The following is a 13,548-nucleotide window of genomic DNA, read 5'->3' on the forward strand; positions in this document are numbered from 1 at the left end:
CTGACAGCACTAACTGTGCAGTCCCTGTAGTTAGTGATAGTAGGTTTCCTTAACTGGTAGTTCAAAAGTTAAAGCACTCACATTTGATACAGAAGACAGGACTTTCCAGCTTCTGGAGATTGAGAATAACAGCTTCCCTTTCAATGGAACAATCAAGCCGCAAGCCTGCAGGTTTTTCAGAGGTGAGAACTGTCTTAATTCTTCCGACTGAAGCTAATGCTGTGTGCAGAGTAAGATAAAGAAGATGCTGGACCAAATAGCTAGTGGCTGGGACACACTCTTCCTGAAAGTAACGACTGTTGGATTCCTGGCCTGGTCCCAATGCTTTCCCTGTAGTTTACTTTAAAGAATTACACAGCAAAGCAGAAACAAGCTGTAGAGACTCGACTGTAACCAGGTTCAGTCTTCAGGTGCGTGCCCTCATCACTGGGCTAAAGGGTCTGGTTCCTTTTACACTGCTGGCTGATGCTCTGTTGGGCTTTTTGCACAGTGAAGAAAGGGTAATGTGGTCTCACCAGGGTGGAATATTCAGAGCGTGGCAGGAGACGCCCTGTGTGGCAGGGGAATCTGTGTTTGAGCCCACATCTCTTCAGCTGAGGAAAGAGTTGAACATGGGCCCACCACATTATGCTGTCATGTGAAAGGTGGATATCTATACCATCACTTTTTGAGAGGAAGCCTGCATTGTGTTTTGTAGAGAGCCTAGGCCTGTGATGCTTGTTACATGTAACCGTACTAGGCCATCTGGGATCTCTGCTGCAGAAAAGCCTTTTTTTCATCCAGCTAGGTGTGAGCATGAAACAAATGCTAAACTGCTTAGCTCTTTCCAGGCTGTTCCCAGACTTGGGCATAGCCAGAGCTGTTTCTGCAGGGGAGCATTATGTAGGGGAGGAAAGTAAAATTACAAGGTGCCTATGCAGGAACTGCGTGGGTAGTTTTCAAGATCATCTGTTTGGGACTTCGAGGCTTGCATTCCTTAGTGGATCTTGTTTACAGTCTTTAATTTCAGTATTTCCAGTCACCTAGGGCAGTCTCTCTAATGGATAAAATGGGGATCATGCTTAATAAATTTGGATATTATTTAACATTTCAGGATGAACACTAGGTTTTACAATGTGCTCCCAATGCCCGTCCCCATTCCATAACTCAACACAAAATTTAATTATTTTCTTATGCTTTTCTGGTTTACTCTTCTTTACAGTATCTGAGCTGTGTGCAAACATTAAGGTGCTTATTGGAAAGAAGGTATTATGTCCATGGTACAGATGGGAAAATCAAACAAGTTTGTCCAAATTTATCAGATTTAGAATGCCCACTGTAAGACACCCGAAGATGGATAGTTTGAGAATTTAGCACCGTACATTCAAACCACAACTATGTTCAGTTAGGTTCACATGCTCAGGACCATTCTAGATATCAGATTCCAGGTATCTCAAGTTCAGCACCCTGCAAGTGAGTAATGCAGACTTAGTGTCTGTCCCTAAAAGGAAATTAACGTTTGTTATACTATGGGTGAATAAGGACACCAAACGAAATTTTCATAGTCATTTTTCATTCTGTAATGCCCTCACTTTTGAGAGTTCCTTTACGGTCTTTGTTCAGGCTTTTGAGTAAGTTGTCCTAGGTTTAAGAAAGTAAACAATGGTAAAATAAAGCAAAGGCCCCTCCAAATAGCAGCTTTGTCTTCCAGACAAAGGGTGGTGTTGACACCCATAGCCAACAGGTATCATATCAGAATTTGCTGAAAGCACACTCTGTTACCTTGGTCTTGGTCATTAATAAGGACATTAAGAGTTTTGGCCCCTGAACGTGTCCCTGAGAAACACCACCAGGAAGCGGCCACCCTTTTGGTGGACCTCGCACAGCTGATCAATACCTGTTGTACTCCACAGCACAGCTGATTATCCATTCACCTTGTGGTACGTTTTTTCGTTCCGTATTTCACCAGTTGGACTGTAAGGGTGCCATGGGAGACCATGCTGAAGGCCTCCCTAAAGTGCAGGTAACCAGCACGCACTGCTCTTCCTCCTCTGCCGAGCCAGTCTTCTCATCAAAGGTTTACCCTTGGGAAAGCCACATTAAACCAGCTGTTCTCAGTCACCTTTGTGTCCTTCAGGTGCTTGGAAATGTCTTCCAGGAGTATTTGCTCCACAGTCAGCCTGGGGATGCAGGTGAGGCTGACAGACATGTGGTTCCCTGGCTCTTCCATTCTGCCCTTCTTGAAGTTGCAGCAGTTCAGCTTAGTGTAACGCTCTTGCTATGCTGTGCAAAGAGCAGTGACTACTGATGCATTGAAATGGTCCGTGTCTAACATCTCAGAACGTGTAAGTATGTGTGTGTAAGAAAGAAAAAGAAGCAAAGCTTTTGGAAGCCTGAGGCAGAAAAACTTAAATAATCTAAGGAAAAATGAAGCAAAGGAGAGCATTTTAAAAAGGAGGCATTTTATGTGGTATTCTTGCAAAGAAGTTGAAAATATATTATTGAAAAGTTATGGAAATTCCATAGTCTGCTGTATGCAAGTGTCCAGTTTTAAAGTTCATTAGAGTTTTAAAAAAATTACTTTACAGCTACTTTAATTATGGATGTCAATACAATCTTAAACATGTAGTTATAACCTACATTACAATAATTCCTTCTTACAGAACCTTTCAAGATGTCATAGCTGGCCATTATCTTAATCTGGGCAGATCAACCTGATGAGTACTGGGTGTTTGATTTACTACAAGTCTGTCAGCACTTCTGGTTAGTTAGTAGATTAAAATTACAAGATAATGTATTAATTGTATGTAAGCTAAAAAAAAGATAAAGGCTGGAGCTTCAGGTGCCTGGTGAAGGAAACTGGAATACTTCTTCAAATAGAAATTCTAGAAACAAGAAAATTGTAATTTGATACATTTAGATTTTTTGAGAGGTTTATCCAATAGCTACCCATGGCAAAGTACTGAAGAAGCATCTGCTGTTTCCAACCTGGTATTTTGCTGAATTCATTTTGCTGCTTCTGCAGATCACTATCCTTTTATAAAGAATTGTCCTGTAAAAGGCAAGGTAGTCAATGGCAACATTTCATCAGCTTTGTGGGTATGTAGAAAAATTCATGTCTCTTGGCAGGTGTGGTCTTCTTTGTAGGAAGTAATGCTAGTATCTTTCTGCTGGTGGCAATTACATATAGTTTGGGCTCCCTTAATAAAACATTCCTTCACATACCAAATAAGAGTTTATCCAGCATTAGAGTATGACTCATTTCTAGCCAGATATTTTTCAGAATATACTACCTTGTGTTTTTATTTTATTTATTGACTTCTTTTTATTTTATATTAAGGCGTATTTGCACTATAGTGGAATAATTTCGGTGTAATAAACAGAATTTGGTACAGAAAACAATTTTGCTTCTTTTTCTGCTTGCAGGTTACCCACAGAGATCCAAGATTTTTCTCCTTGTTCAAAATTCTTGCAAGGTAATTTGTAGGTGTTACTATAGAAATAAGGCAACTATTTTGTTACACAGTAAAACACCTCAAGTGAAACTGTTGTTTGCCTTGCAGATCACTCAACTCCATGTTATCAACACTTAAGCAAAGCATATTGCTTAAATATTCTTTTATTTTAATATGTTTCAGTGGTGGCTATATTACTCTTAGCTTTTAGTAGATACTTTACATTTTAAAATGGGAAAAAATTGGATCATTTTCTACTTGGCGTTATTAATAAGTCAGAAGTGCTTATAAATGGCTAATAACACGTATTAGTTTACAAATTTGTAAGATAATATTTGCATAAGAAACCGGAGCTGTGAAGTGATACGTGATAAGGATTTATTCCACAGTGCTACCAGAATCTTTGGTAAGGTGACCTAACTTGAACAATGTGCATTTTAATATAGTTAAGCACAGGCTAATATTTCTAGGAAAAAAAAAAAGTAGATCAGTTATCTGATGGAGGACTGTATTGTGAAAAGTAGAGATACAGGAAAGCAATTAAGAGCACACAGAACTGCTATCCTTGTGGATAAATGTAGCAATAGGGATTTCATTGGTGGAGCAGTATGTCTTGGCCTGATGCTGAGACAGAAATTGGGAAAATGGTTAAGCAGAACTATATGGTTGATTTGAGATCTAGAAACCCTTCTTACAGAAAAGACTTAAAAGGTTTAATCTCTTCAGCCTATCAATGAATCACATAAGAGCTAACTCACCTGGAATTACATAAATGAAGAGAATATTTATAACCTTAGAAATTTTTGGTTTAGCAAATAAATAGTTTAAAACATGTAGTGTTTGAAATCTGAGCCAAGACACATTTTATGATTAAAAAACAAAATACAAAACCCCCTTAAACTAACTTAGCCTTGGGAAAAAAAAAAATTAGATCGATAGGCCTGTGAAGTATTCATTGTCACCTGAAGGCTAAATCAAGAAAGCAGACTTTTTCCAGAGGTTGTAGACATCACTTATCAAACTGTCACCTGTACTGCACAAAAGGGCAGCCTGGAGAATCATGGTGCTTTCTTTTGGCCTGAAAACCTGTGATGCTATGAACATCACAGTGGAGAAAAAAAAACAAACACCTTTAAGGTGTTTTATAAGATTTTTTGAATATCTGCCATAGTATTTATATAGTATATGGTTACAGACTGCAATTAATGGATTTTAGAATAATTTAAAGAAACAGACATTTTAACTTACATTACAGGTTTTTTTTTTCTTGTTTGTGTTGCTAAATTTTGATGAATAGTCACTAGAATTGCAGTATCTCTTTTATTTAAGGCTACCCAGCCCCTTTTCCCTGATAAATTTCTGTTTCCTTTCTTCATTAGTTTATTAGATCTTTAAAGACTGATATTGCCATGCTGGGTGTTCACCTCAGGATAACTTTCTGGAAAGTGTATTTCTGTATTTGGTAGTGATCATAACATCAAAAGCAAAATGACTAAAGCTAATAAAAACAAATGTTAATGAAAGAAGTAGTTGCAAAATATTAGACAGATTGGTGGGAAAATTTGGAGATTTACCAATTCTTTCTCTTTTATATTATAAACTCTCAGTAGCAGAACTTTTTTTCTTATGTGTTGATAAAATATGAACATGTTTTTGGATGTTTATAAGTGCTAATCACAAATTAACAAAGGTAATGACCATTGTAAGACATTTAGCTGGCAACATGTAATAATCTCAGTGTCAGATAAACTCTTTTTCCCAGTATGCATATGTAGCTCTTATTAATGAAACTCAAGCTGCACCTAATTACTAGTAACAGAAAATCACTGGCGTTTACCTCCCACGTACAGAGCCACACCTTGCCCTCCAGGAAACCCAGAGAGCTTCCCAAGAACTATTCCTAGCTCTGCCCTAGATTTCAGCCTCTTTTGTAGCATTTTACAGTAAAAGTTTGTCACAGCCAATCCTGTCTGTATGCACAGGGTTTGACTGAATGCAGAAATGAAGCTCATCAGGAGATCTGGTCTTAAGTTAGACCTTTTATTACAGTAACTCTTTTGCTTGGTCTACATGGCTCAGCAAGTTTGGTGCTTTATGCAACACAGACTGATGCTGAAGACTACCTCTATTCCCTATGGTAGGAAACAGAGGGCAGAGTCAAAAGTACCATTTTGGTAAAAGTTACCATACAAGATGAAAGGAAGAATTGGACAAGATAGTATTTTTTTTTTTTAGTTTTTGTTTCCAGTTTGATCACATTTTCCTCCTGCTTGAGAAAATACTTTATTTATTTTTGGAAAAAGTATGTGTGGGATTATTTATGAAAGAGAAGGTACAACATGGTTACCTTTGACAGGAGAGAGTTAGGGTAAATGGTTTGTTATTTCACCAGGAGACTTTTAAATGCATCTGAAAAGAAATGACAACATTTGGTTGATACTGGGATGGTATCCATGAGCTGACGATGCATTTGGTCGTGGCCTCTGCAATTCAATTTCAAATGTAAGTGTGCAGTACTAGTGCCAGTATGGGATTCAGGAGACCTGTCCTCAGTTTCCTTCTTCACAAATACTTCATGCTAACCACTCATAAGTCCCTTAGTGCCTTATTCTTCTACAAAACTAATGTGAAAGCATTTTTGCCGTATATAGATAAATAAGCATAACATATTCTAGAAAGAAGAACAAGAGCCCAGCAGATCTCCCAGGGAGTTCTCTCCTGGAAAGCAAAGTCACTGAAAAGCAGTTGGAAACTAAGAGAGTACAATCGTTACTTCTCTGACATGGTGACTAGAACAGGGAATCTAACTCTTGATTGCCCAAGCAAGAAAATACAGAGAAAGAATAGAGAGGTTTATACTTCCTCTGTATCTGGCATTGATGGGGGGTTGTGTCCTAAATTCAAAATGTGTGATGAAAAATGAGAGGGATTTCATAGAACAGACATGAGACATGATTAAAGGATTAGGATACTCCCCTTCCTGAGTGGGGCTCACGCTATTTAGCTTATCAAAGAGAAGGTTAATGGGGGCCCTTTCATACACATTTCTCTGTAGTAAATACTCATTTTAAAATACATGGGTTAGCTCTAGCAGACAAAGATCTAAGACCTTCAGTCTTAATTTATAGTTACCCATAATTAATCATTGAGAGAGTTATCAAGAATTATGGTAACTTTTCTGTTGATATTTTGTATCAAGATGTGATGTTTCCCCCTTAAAATGATACAATCTAGTTCAGGGAAATCTCTCCATTATACAGGAAGTCAGATTAGAAGATCACAGGTCACTTCAGGCTTTCTAATCTGTTAATTAGATAGTTTATATAAATTCAGTTTAATTGGTTCTGTGATTGATAATAAACAGTACTTTTAATGTTTCATGTTTGACTGCAGCCTCACCTAATCTCAATTATTTCTTGCTGTACGTGGGTGGTAGGACTTTGTCATCCTACCAGCATCTCCACCTTCATCCCTAAGGGTTGCATCATTATCTTGTTACACAACCTGCAGGGTTGATATTGTTGACATGATGCCAACCACAAAATCATTGAGTGATGGAGTGATGGCGTTGCTGGAGATCCCAACAAAACTGCTCTGGATCCTGCACTCAAGTTAATTGCATCATTATCTTGTTACACAACCTGTAGGGCTGATATTGTTGACACGATGCCAACCACAAAATCATTGAGTGATGGAGTGGTGGCGTTGCTGGAGATTCCAACAAAACTGCTCTAGATCCGGCACACAAGTTATTTATCAAGACCAAGTTCTGTTGTATTTTTAAAGAAACTTAACTAGAACATAGTGCTCAGATGATTGTAGTCTCTTTGCAGGTCTCTGTTGAGGATTTTTAGCACGTCATTCTAGGTTTTTTTTACAACTAAGTGTATAATTTTCCAGGCTTTTATCCAGGCTGAGGCTGATATTTAAAATTTTGTTCTCACTTGTTCATTCAGCTGTATTTTGCTCGGTAGTTCCGTGAACAGACTGCACCCTGACAAGGACAAACAGCATCCATTGGCCATGCTGTTGTTTCTCTGGGCATCCCTCCAGTTTTGCATGAAGAGCAGCCTGTCCTTAACACCATCTCGTGAGGAAGCAGTCCATCTTTTGGGGGACACAATGATTTAATTTCCTTTGGGCTCAAGATCTTTCATTCCATTGTGCCTGTTGGCAGAAATTAAATACAGTAATTCTGTTGTTTCAGATGAGATGTCAGTCTGGTAACCGTCACCTACTGGCTATATGTCTAGATTTTATCCTGTCTCAGGAAGAGGCAGGCACTCCACAACTTTCTGCAATTCAAAATTCTTTGAAAAGTGCTGTCCCCTTCATGTTTGCATTCCTACATTGTTTACATTTTTCTCATGCCAAAAAGCAAGCTGCATTACATAGCCCTCTTCACTCTTTTTGTTGTCCCACACTTTGGTGCCAGCTGTCTCCAGTTAGCTTCCTGAGCCATCTGGCCTTTAAATACTTCTTACATTTCCAAGAATTTTGAACAGTTACAACCTAAAACTTCAACGCTACTGGATATTACAGTGTATTCTCAAACCAAGCTTCCACCTACTGTGATTTGAAAGAGACGTTACATGTGTACAGTACATGCAGAGGAATGTGGTGTGGCAGAAAACAAACTACGTACTTGGGGTGAAAAGCATTGCAATGGGTTTTAAGAAAAGCTTTGTTATGAGGTAAAGGCTTAGTGTGAAGCCAGGATAATCTTGTGACTAACAATATATTAAACTCAGAAAAATTGTTTAGGAGCAGAACTTGCTATAGTATACTGGAAGGGGACCCGCAGAAGGAAGGAAATGAACAATATGAGTCTGTTAATAATACATTCTCTTTTTCCCTCCACCCACAGGCATACATCTTACTTGTACCACTACTACATACCAAACGTGAGAACCGTAATACTTCAGGGAGCTAAATGTACAACATTCCTATGACAGAATTAGGTTCTGGGATGGAGCTGGCTAACGAGCAATAAATAATACCAGAATACTATACACTTACTGAAAAGGATTAAAAACCAGCAAAACCCTTACCCATTATCTGCTAAAGATGTAGATTTTTTACAGGAAATGAAAGATGTTCCAGTTGGAAAAGACAGCTGTACACAGGCCAAATCAAAGTTGCACAGGCAAATGTAGTTATTTCCTCACTTTTGAATGCTATATTTTACAGTATTAGAGCTCTTCAGTTTTAAGTTTCTCTTTATATGTTCATACATCTGTATACAAGGCTTACTGGAATGCATTTCAGTATTAAGCCACCTGGGACACAGTGCTGTGGGAGTTTGGAGTAAAAGGAATCCAAATATCTGTTCTGGTAAAAGTGCTTTCTTTTCAGTCCAGGAGTTGTTTTTTAATAAGCCTAAAGAAGAAAAAAAAAAAAAAACAAAAACCACAAATTGGAGTTACAGTGAAGTAAGCTGGGGCATCTAACAACTGCAGTGGAGGGAAATGGCTGAGCTGCACTGAAAGCCAGTCATCTGGGGGAGTCTGGGGCATCTGCAATAGCAACCTCCTCCTGGAAGTATTCGAAACAGAAAATTCAAAGCAATAACAGATACAAAACTGTATCAGCAATGAAAGAAATATCACAAGGGGCTTTTTTTCTTCAAGAACAAAAACATGAGTTCTAATAGAGTATTGGCAAAGAGTCTATGTCTGAAATATTTTAAAGGCTTATACCTTTGAATGTATTCGGTCCAATTTCCAAGGCTGCTGAGAATTTGCCAGTTGCGTAATTTTCATTTGTAATTATGAGAGATTACTGTCAGAGAGTTGACTTTAATTTCTGAAGCCCAGTCCTGAGGAGATACTGGAAAACCAGGACTCACCCTCAGTATTTCTGGTCATGCTTTAACAGTTCCTTTTGATGGAGCAATACTGGTAACATAATAGCTTTGCTAGAGAGCTTTTGAAAACTGGTCTCTCAAGCTTAGAAAATCTGTGTGAAGAAAGTAATAGTTATCATTCAAACTTGACGCCAGACTCTAATTATTACTTCAAACACAAGAAGAACACAGCATCAACAGAATATTTTTTTTTTTTAATCTCTTTGGTACACTGTAGTAGCCACACCTACATCCTCTTAGAAGAAACATATTTCTCTTCTCCTGAATACATTGCACAAACATGTATTAATTTGTGCAGTGCATTCATAAATTTGTCCAGAGTTTAGCTTTTCTAGTTTTTTACCAAATTGATCTTACTGTCATGCTTCGTACAGTACTACATTTAAATTACACTAGACTTACTTCAAATGCTGTTAGCCCTTGAAATTCTCCTTGCTTATGGAAGATACCATGCTTACGGTATACGTGGTAACAGCCATGAAGCTGCTTAGTTTCACTTTGCCTTTACCACATTGGTTTGACTAATCTAATCAAATTGGTTGTGCTCAATAGCATTATGTTTAAGAGTGTCACTTGATCCACAAAGTGCTGGGCTCATATACCCAGAGAAGACCAGGACCATGAAATAAAGATTAGTTTCTTATCTGCAATACCGTGTTTCACCTTTATTGCACTATCTGTCTAGCTGACAGCCACTTTAGTCGGACTACCAAAGCAAAGCCTACCAACTCAGATAGCATCAATATATGATTTTTAAAGCAGCCAAACCACATGCTTCATTCCTGATTTCTTAGACTGATTGTATATGTGCTGATTGTTAAAAATTAGGACACTAGAAACTAAAGGAATTTAGCATTAAAGCAATACTGCATTTTATTGAAAAAAATTCTGAAACCGTAAGTTCTCTTTTCCTGCAGGATCCTGAGCAATGCTCACTCTCTCAAAAAATCCAAAACCCCACAACTATATATTTTGACATGAAATATAGGTCTGACTTGCAAAAAACACAGGTTTTCAAATTCCCTATAGTTTTCCAGTAGAGGCATAGGCTTCCTTAAGAAATGTAATGGTTGGGAAATATGTGTGAACTTGTAATTTGTAGTCATATTTGTGTCTTTCTTAAAGGTTGTCCATAGATCTCTCTACACCCAGGGACTGAAAATCATTGCCGTATAGTACACAGGCATATTAGCATATGGTAAACATATATTTTTTTAACATGTTTTAATTTTGTTCTTGATACGACCTGCAGTGGACTGGTGGTGCAGATCCTGTGTGAAATATAATATGAAATTAATGAGAAGGCCTCTAGTTAGGGTACACACTCCCATGGAACTTTTTCCTGAAACACCATTATTTGGAATTTGAAAAGGTCTGTGTTGTCGGAGTTATTTTGGTGACCAATAATGAGGGACAGAGGGAGACTTTTTTTTGAAGAGCTAAAATAGGACTGACTAGGAGGAGCTGTGTGTTTGTGGGGCAGAGGAACTTACCCATCAAGAATGTAACAACTCTAGGTTGTACATTATACATGTTATCATACAGTGACTTGATATTGTGTCTTATTATGCAGTCCCAGGAATGGAAGAAGCATAAGGAGTTATCCAAAGGAAAGACAGGGAAACTAATTCTGATGTTACCGGAAGAATGGTACCTCTCTTCTTTTAATTTCTACTTTGCTGTATGGTTCCATACCAAAACAAGACCTGCAGAGATTTCCCATGTTGTTTTCTCACAGCTTTAGCAAGCAGAGTGCCTCCAGCTTGTGTCCTTAGTCCTCAAGAGGGATCTTAAATCTCCCTGGAGAGGAAAAGATTCTTTCTATCCACACTGCTCGTCTTTCTTAGTCTTTCTTAGTGCTTGTCTTTCTAGCAGGAGAAGGCAGGACTGAGGAGATACAGCTTTCAGTCTTGATCCTGCCACAGACAGGCTTTGAAAGAATATCTTAAATTACTGAGATGTAAAAGAAAATTACCTCTAAAGGTGGGGATATCACTTCTTCCTCATTTGGGCACTGGAAGTATAGCCATGAACAGCAAGAGAGATGGTGTTCCCCGAGAAGAGGTTCACCTCTGCCCAGCTCCTGCGTGGTCCTGCCTCAGAGGCGTTCTTCTGTCAAAGAAACTGTTCACACACGTGGCCTCTCTGACATCTGTCCTAACAGCCACCCTGGCAGTGCTGGGGACAAGGCTGTGGTCAAGCCAAGGATGTGAAACTCCTGCTGGGGACGTTTCCACCGTGTCAGGACTACACTACCATCCTCTAAACACAGTTTGTGTCATAGACCACGAAAGGTTCCGATTTTATCCTTCAGGTTTTATGGATGATTCCCATGTCTTTGAAGTTCTGTTCCCGCTGAAGATGAAGGCAAATTCCTACTGATATTAATGGGGTTAGGATGTGTCCTTGTCTTTATTTTTGCTGTTCTTTCCTTTGTTGCAGTAGACCTATTCCTTTATTAAAGCTTTTGCCTGGGGGAAAAAGAAAAGCCACGTTACTAAATTATGAAATATTTACATTCATGAAGCCAACCCCTTATGCCTAGCTCCTCCTCTGATATTAAGATGACAGTTCTTATAGAGCTACAGCTTCTATGCTGCCATTATTCCTCTGTGGGATCCAAGACTGGGAGGTGACAAAACAGCAGGCCACCATGAGCCAAGTGACAGTAAGTAATACCTAGGCATGCTTGCTGATTTTGACTCAGTGCAGTGGGAAACAACTGTGTTAGACTGATGGTGGTTTGTTTAGCGCTGGAGAGCAAAGCAAGATCAGAGATGAAATAGAAGAAAACATAAAACTGGGGAGGTTTCTAAATTAAACTTGATTTTTACCTGAGAATAAAAGGCCATATGTTGTAGATATATCTGTAATAATCATCCCAAGAGCAAAGTGTTAAAGGCATTGGTTTGCTTATCATCACTTGTTTCTATCTTCTTTTGTATTTATATTTACCTTTTTGCCTGCAGTTCTCTCAATGCCACAAGAATGAATGAAGCTTTAGTGTCACAATCCATAACGAAATGATGTGCAGTTACTCTTCTGAATGTTTTGCATCTCTTGTTTTCATTGTATTTTTGTATTGGATGTAAATCTTAATAGTGGCTTCCTTCTTTTTTTAAAAAAAGTTTTGCCTGTTATTGAAATATGTGTTGTTCAAACTATTTAGCGTAGCTTATTAATTTATTCCTCATATTTTCACATATTTAATGCTTTTTATTTTGCCTTGCCCAACCTCTTGTAGGTTTGGTAAGACAGGTAGTGACTTTCTCTCTGGGTGTTGCTTTGTTTTGTGGGTTTTTTTGATACTTGGGTAAGTCACTTCAGTTTATGCCTTTCATTTTTATCTCTCTGTGGCATAGCCTATGGAAACCATATCTGTAAAATGAATAAATATTAAGTAACTATCATAGTAAAAGAAACATCCTGTTAACTGGATTTCTGCACAGTTCACTCCTAATGGTTCTCTGTCACCAAACTCAAGATCTCTGGCCTCTCTGGTGTCGTCCTAATGCTCCTTTTGCTCTTCCCTTGCCTTTTCTCTCTTGCTGACCTTCCCTCCCTCGCTCCCTCTTCTCCATTTCTCCTGCAAGCTCTCTTTGCTCCCATTTATCTGGTCCTTCACATCTTTTGGCAGTAAAGAGGAGGGCAGGTTGGTGGGCAGCTGGAAACATAATTGTACTGATTGTCCCTATCTGCTGTGCAGCATTTCTTCAATGGTCTTCCTTTGGAAAATGTCCCATGCAAAACTGTCACTTCCCTCATTCTCACCTCGCCTTTCATGAAAGAAATACTTAAAGTAGTTAGAGGGCAAGAGAGGAAAAGATGCAGATTTCATTTGCACAATGCCTAGGATTTACAAAGTCAGCATGAGAAATGGAGCAGCTTTCAGAGCAAGGAAGGAAACAGTTCCTCAGATGCGTACTGAGCTGGGCATTTTTAATCCTCAACATGAAGACAGTGGTGCTGAACATATTCATACTCCTATTCATACCAGTGCAAAAATACATTTTTAACACTGCACTATAGGACGAAAAACACTGATTTTTGGCTGGCAGAATCTTAGCCCGAAAAGGAAACCTGAAAAAAGAGAGACACAAAAAAACCTTGGAGCTAAATACTCGCACGCTTTAGAAAGTCAAATGTAAGGACCAAAAGGAAAACATTTTATTATGTGGCTTTTAGTGACCTTTTGGCAGGTTTTGGAATATAATGGGGCAACTACCACTGTAATGTGACATGCTTATT

Source organism: Falco naumanni, chromosome 11 (genome assembly GCF_017639655.2).
Source record: "Falco naumanni isolate bFalNau1 chromosome 11, bFalNau1.pat, whole genome shotgun sequence".
Lineage (NCBI taxonomy): Eukaryota > Metazoa > Chordata > Aves > Falconiformes > Falconidae > Falco > Falco naumanni.